The sequence below is a fragment of the Neomonachus schauinslandi genome, chromosome 4 (assembly GCF_002201575.2).
Source record: "Neomonachus schauinslandi chromosome 4, ASM220157v2, whole genome shotgun sequence".
In the NCBI taxonomy this organism is placed as follows: Eukaryota; Metazoa; Chordata; class Mammalia; order Carnivora; family Phocidae; genus Neomonachus; species Neomonachus schauinslandi.
The window spans coordinates 41,147,218-41,154,240 of NC_058406.1; the positions used below are offsets into that span (position 1 = coordinate 41,147,218).

The 7,023-nt window shown below is 43.6% G+C and overlaps 1 pseudogene; it reads left to right on the top strand.

The window, feature by feature from the left end:
- The first annotated feature begins 777 nt into the window (after nt 1-777).
- On the top strand, nt 778-1,079 carry LOC110575457 (annotated as a pseudogene).
- Nucleotides 1,080-7,023: the final 5,944 nt, after the last annotated feature.

The following is a 7,023-nucleotide window of genomic DNA, read 5'->3' on the forward strand; positions in this document are numbered from 1 at the left end:
ACCCAGGTGCCCCAAGAAATACACGTCTAAAATGAGGAAGTTGGGTGCCTGACTGGCTGGCTGGCTCAATTTGTGGCACACTCAACTCTTGATTTTGGGGTTGTGAGTTCCAGGGGAATGCCCGTTTTTAAGCGTACTTAAAAAAATTTTTTTTAATAAATTAATTAAAAATAAATAAAATGAAGAAGTAAAGGGCAAGAGCGCCAAGGATGAGAGGTTCAAGAGCTAGCCACTGCAAGAGGGCAGTATGCATTGGGATGTCCTTTTACCGGTGCCTCCCGTATACTGTGAGCTGAGTATAGTCGCTTACACTGTTGGACTAAATAGCTGTAGTCTTAATTATTTTGGCCCCTTTGCACTTAACCTTAAATCATAAGCATTTCTTCATGACCACTTGTGTTTTCAAGGTTAAGTTCTATTTTTAATAAAATAAAAATTAAAAAATACTATTTTTAAAAAAATAAAAGTTTTAGGGAGCTGCTGGCTGAGGCGCGGAGACCATTTGGCGGTGAGTCCCGGGCCAGCCGGAGCTCAAAGCCCCAGACCCGGGGAGACGCCAGAAGAAACTGAAAGACTTGACCCCCCCGCACCCCGCCCCGGCAGACGCCGCTGGCCGCCCGGCGGACCCCTCCCCGCCCCACCCCCGTCCCGGTCCCCCGCCGCCCGAGGACACGGCCCTGACAGACTTCGAGGCCCGGGCGCGCCCCGAGGAGCCCAACGCGTTGCTGCGGGTGCTGCCGTGAGTGATAAGAGCGCCCTCTGCACAGTGGTTTACCAATGAAAACGGAGGAAACCTCGTTGGCTAACCTGGATACTAACAAGCTAGAGGCCAACTGCTCAGGAGAGATACGTAGACCTAACAGAGGATTCTTGTTTGGGCTTCTGCTTTGAAGGGCACGGGGCACGGGGGAGTGTGGCTACTTCTACCTGCAGTTCACAGAAACTGGTAGTGTGAAGGATTTCGGCATTCAGCCAGTGGAGGACAGGGGAGCGGGTGCCTCGCACTTTGCTCCCTTCCTCGAGCATCTGGGAATGGGCCTGATCAGCAGCTACAATGCTCACTCCCAGAATTCCAGTAGCTGCAACATGAGAGGGTCAGAGGGTGACCAGGACAATAATATAGACTGGCCCTGTGGTTTGGAGAAGTTAGGTATCTAAGTAGGGGGGAAAAAATCAGACAAAAGTCCCAATTCCCAATGAAGATACTAGCCTTTTTTTTTTTTTTTTTAGATTTTATTTATTTATTTGAGAGAGAGAGAGTGGGAGACAGAGCACAAGCAGGGGGAGAAGGGCGGAGAGAGAAGGAGAAGCTGACTCCCCGCTGAGCAGGGAGCCCAATGTGGGGCTCAATCCCAGGACTCTGGGATCACAACCTGAGCCAAAGGCAGCCACTTAACTGACTGAGCCACCCAGGTGCCCTGATCCATCCTAAAGTGGATAATTTAGGAATTAGGATCCTTTTATATTACCTGGAATCAGCTTTGAAACCTTGGGCAGGAGGAGCCATGCATCCTGTGCACTGTACCATGCAGGTTGATCTCTACACCAGGAAGTACTCAAGATCCACCCCCCCATACAGACACCCCTGCCCCCCTCCGTCACTGTCCCCAGTGCACAGGTGAGCAGCTGTGTACCCAGGAATCCTTTGGTTCTCCAGCCTTTCTGGCTGCCTGATACCAAGGGCTTTCTGGATAACTGACAGTTGGGACATAGTTGATGGTCAGGCCTTAATCACTGGTCCTCAGTGGGACTGCTCCTCTGATCTCTGAGCCTCTGAATGCGACTTTTCCAAGACAAATGAAAGTCAGGTATGAGATCTAGATATTAACAATTACAATTTGGGAAAACCAAGAAAAAGAATTACAACTGAATCTGGTAGGGGAAGCTCTGTGATCTTGGCTCCAACAAAAAGGAAAGGTCAAAGCTACCAGTTTTCCAAAGGTCCAGCATTTACAGTGCATGGACTTAGAGACAAGGGCTAACTTTGGTCCAGCATTTACAGTGCATGGACTTGGAGACAAGGGCTAACCTTTTGCTAAATAAAACCCTTTATCTTGCACCCCACCCGATGGCATAGGCTTGGTAAATGGACAACTTGGTTATCCAGGCAGGCTGAGGATTTATTTATGATCCCTTGAGAAGTGGCTAGGGCCTCTGCAACTATGCACAAATCTCTTAAACTGCAAGATTCATATCTGGATATATTATGCTGGAACAGCAGTTTGGTGGGCAGTCATTTTCCTACTGAGTTACTAGTTACCTTGCCATTCCCCGTGTTTGACTTGGTCATTATGCCAGGTCACTACCTACCTCCCATGCCAGGGGTGGGCCTGAATTATAGAAGAGCATAATGGCTGTGCAGGAGACTGATTTTAAAGCTGAGCCCAGAGGGGACCTCTTCCAGCTGCCCTCAATGTTAATGGATTAATACTAGGAGCCAAGGAGCAAGACTGGGCCATCTGTCATCTGACTGCAGTACCCTATTGAATGCCCCTGTTCCTTCGGTTGGGCAGTCAAAGCTCTGTGATGGTAAACATCTATACTGTCGCCACCTCTGGCCCTTCATGAGGGGGCAGCCCCTTCCAGTCAGTCCTTTTTGGATATTCTTAACAACAAGATCTGTCCTTTTGTTTTGTTTGTTTGTTTTTAAAGATATTTATTTGAGAGAGAGAGAGAGAAAGAGCATGCACAAGCAGGGGGAGCGGCAGGAAGAGGGAAAGGGGGAAGCAGACTCCCCGCTGAGCAGGGAGCCTGATGTGGGACTCTATCCCAGGACCCTGGGATCATGACCTAAGTTTAAGGCAAATGCTTAATGGACTGAGCCACCCAGGTGCCCCAAGTTTTTCTTTTTCCTGTTTGTTTGTTTTTTCCTTGTTCTTTTAGGAGATCCAGAGAAGGATCTGGTGGGGTTCCTCTGTTGGGATTAAGATGGGGGAGAGAACATAATTTTTTGTGTATGAAAGACAGTGTCGGGCGCCTGGGTGGCTCAGTCTTTAAGCGTCTGCCTTCCGCTCAGGTCATGATCCCAGGGTCCTGGGATCGAGCCCCGCATCGGGCTCCCCGCTCAGCGGGAAGCCTGCTTCTCCCTCTCCCACTCACCCTGCTTGTGTTCCCTCTCTCGCTATCTCTCCCTCTGTCAAATAAATAAATAAAATCTTAAAAAAAAGACAGTGTCATGCCTAAGCATTTTCCTATAGGACTGCCTTGCTAGATGCCTTCATACTGTGTCTTACTTCATAAGGAGTTACCTCTTCCCACCTCCACCTGGATATTGCCTCTTAGGACCTAAGCAGAAGACCAGTAAAGGCTGACTGACACATGCAGGGAGGAGTGGGTCCTGATCTATTTTCTCCAACCCTTGCTGTGCATGTATCCTTCCTTATCCCAGAAGGAACTGTTTGGACTCTATGGACTGATTTGTTAAGGGAACCATAGTAACAGGACCTCAAGACTGTCTATTATTGCATTCTCCCCCTAGAACCGTCTGGTTAAGGTTGAGGTGTAGTTACAGGTTGGTCTTCAAGAATTATGATAACTTTTTAGAAACTTAAACCTTGATAAGGGCTAAAATAATTTTGAGTTATCTGCCCTTGACTTCATAGACATCTCCTTCTAAAGGGATCCAGAGGGAAAGGAGGGTTTAAGTGAAACTCTGGCCTACTTCCAAATAATGTCTAGGAAACAGGTTAAAGGTAAGGTCATGGTCCACTCTTGCTTCAGAGAGGGAGTTCTGATTGTGACATTGCTGTTTCCTTTCTAATCTTTCTCTTGGTGAGAGGTGGAAGAAGTGGAAAGTAAATTTGAATAACCGTTGGTTCATATTACCTCCCATTACAAACACACCCAGGTGCCCCAGTACTAATTCAATTTTTAAAAATGACTGTAAAAATTAAATAAATAAAATAAAGTAAAAATAAAAGTTTTATGTCATTTCTTTTAACAATTGTTTTTGTAAAATTACTTTTGTAAAATTACTTTCAACTAAAAGATTTATATGTTTGCAAACATTTAGTTCTCTGATTTCTTAAACTTCTAAAACTAAACTTTTATTTTTTTCCAAACATAATAGTATTACATGCTCTTTGCAGAATCTGGAAAATGTAAGAAAACATAAGATGAAAATAACAAGGGACACCTGGGTGGCTCAGTTGGTTAAGCCTCTGCCTTTGGCTCAGGTCATGATCCCAGGGTTCTGGGATAGAGCCCTGAGCCTCGCATCAGGCTCCCTGCTCAGCGGGAAGCCTGCTTCTCCCTCTCCCACTCCCCCTGCTTGTATTCCCTCTCTCACTTTCTTTCTCTCTGTCAAATAAATATATAAAATCTTAAAAAGAAGAAGAAGAAGAAAATAACAATAATAAACCACAACCCCACTATCTTATGATCCCTAATCTAAGCAATTTTTTGGCATATTTCCTTCCAGTCCTTTTTTAAATATGCATTTTAACATAGTTTAGATCACACTTTGTATGTAGTTTTTTACCTGATGTTTTATCTTTTTTCTCCACATCACTAAGAATTTTGTAAATATAGTTTTAGCAGCTCCAAAATATATAAGAGAAGGTACCTGAATTTTCTTAACCAGTCCCTTATTGTTAGGCATTTAAGTGACTTCTAATTTTTTGCTATTACAAATGATGCCTTTTGCATAAATGTATAAAGCACTATGAGGCCATTTCCTAGGAGAAAATTCTCAATGTGGGACTTCTATATTAAGTAGTGTGAAAATTTTTAAGTTTTTAAATTAAAAAAATTTTTTAAATTAATATATACTGCCAAATTGATTTTTAAAGGGTTTGTCCTAAATTCCACTGCACTGTTATGTGGGAGAGAAAACCAACTAAACATTTCCAAGCTTTAAAAAGGGCAGGCTTCTCAGAATCTCTGAGCAAAGGCTGTAGTAACTACAAATGTAGTTTCCTTCAAAAATTAAATACTGGCTGGTAGCATAGGAGTCCCAGATTTGGGAAGAAGTGGGGACTTCCACGCTTTACTTACTTTGATGTTTCCCAAGAACCTAAGAAACACACCTTTTAAACCACTAAGTACCCCCACCTTGCAAGTCGACAATGTTTTAGAGAGAGAGTTCCTTAAAGTTAGACAACATCAACAAAACATCTGGCTGGGTATCCAAAATTCCCGGGAGGATATGACCCAAGATCACTTACAACTTTGGGGAGGGTGAAGCTCTCTAGGGGATCCCTGGAGGGATCACCAGTTCTAGCAGACAGTAAATGCAGCTCTGAGTTTTTCTTGTTTGGACAGTCCTTAGTCCAGTTCCAGAATCCTTTCCAAGCCTTAGATCTCTCCCAACTCTCCCCCAGACTTTCACAATCTTGAGAGAAACTCCAAGCTTCCCCTTTGTCTCTCTCGCCCTTGCCGGCTTGCTTGCTCTAACTCAGCCCACCCCCACCCCATCCTCACTCTAATGCTGTGGTTCTCCCTAGCTGTTCTTCCTCTCCAGCACCCCCCCAACCCCGCCTTCTCTCTTACCTTCCTGAGTCTCTTTTAAGATTTTCTCTAAACTCTTTTAATGCTATTCTCTTTTTCTCTCTCTCTCCCTCTGTGCCTTTGTATAACTTTCTTTCACTCTCTCTGTCCTTTTGGCTTTGTCAAACTTTTCCTCTTCCATGGGGACACAACCGACCTTCACTAGGAGCAGACTCTCTTTATTTTGTCCCCAGATTTCTCTCTCTTGGACTTTTCTATTATCTCCAAATGGCACATACAACATCCTCAATTTTGCAGGAGTTTCTTCCAGCCTCTTTCACATCCAAAACAGCTTTTTTACACCCTGTTAGCAAGTATATACCAAGTATTCTTAGGAATACTCCTAGCACTCTTATCTCTCTAAACCCAAGCATAACATCCTTCTGGTATTTATCCTCATCATTAAGTCCAAGAAAGTATCACTTATATCATGCCCATATTTTCCTCTCTATCCAAATTAGGATACGTGAGAGCACAAGTTTATAAGCATACTTACCGTTACAACAAGATAGGACATTTCAAATCTGGGCTGTCTTCAAAAATCTGGGACATAATGTTGCTATAAATTCACCTATCCAGAATCTAGCTTTCAAGCAATTTCACAAAGCAAGAACTCTGAACATCCTCAGAGTTGTCAGGAAGTTTGTGTTCGTTATGTTACACTCAGACTAAAAAGAGGTCTTCTCCTCTTTTTGCCCATCCAGGGAGCCAGAATTTTGACTACACATCAGGTAGGGTCTAGCCATGCAGATTGCTACCTATAGGTCATACATAGAAGGATTTTTTTTTAACTGGAGACCTTATGAAGGTCTTATAAGGGTTCACTAAGAAAGACTGAACTTGCGCTCTGAAATGAGAGTATACAGTTCACTGCCCATTGACTTACACATAAATCTGTATAAGATCTTCAAAGGTAGTTTAATAGGTTCTGGTTTAGACTTTCAGTTCCTCCTCCATAAAAAAAAAAAAAAAAAATTAGGGAAAGCTCTTAACTAATGTGAATGCCTCAGGTCTGATTTGGACTTTCTTACTATACTGCCTAAGTTTTGCTGATTCTCTTGTCTGGGACCTTTAATCTAAATCTCCATGGTTGCATTTGCTAAGGGTTCACTTTACATACAGTCTTAATCAATCATATTTCTGAGGAAGTTTTCTTCCTCCAGTAAGTCAGCAAAGCTCTCCTTTCTTAATCCTCATCGTCCCCTGAAACTGATGTATGTCTTTGTGAATTAATTTGGCTCTGCCTGGCTCTAGATAATCCTAACTCTTTTTGTCACGTCTTGTCTGTGTTGCAATTTTCTGCCCATTTTTGTCCTCCCCTACAGTAAAGGGAGTATTTTAAACCTTTTTTTGTTTCCAGAGAAGAGCAGCTTGCTGATTGGAGGATCCAGATTTAAAATGGACCCCCAGAGACACATGTGTGGCCTGAGACATCCTGTGTAATTCAATAAACATCCACCTCTCCCCCACCCCCACCTTTACTGGCTACAGCAAGTGGGAGAGGCAGAGGGAAAGGAGTTATTTTTAAGCATTTTG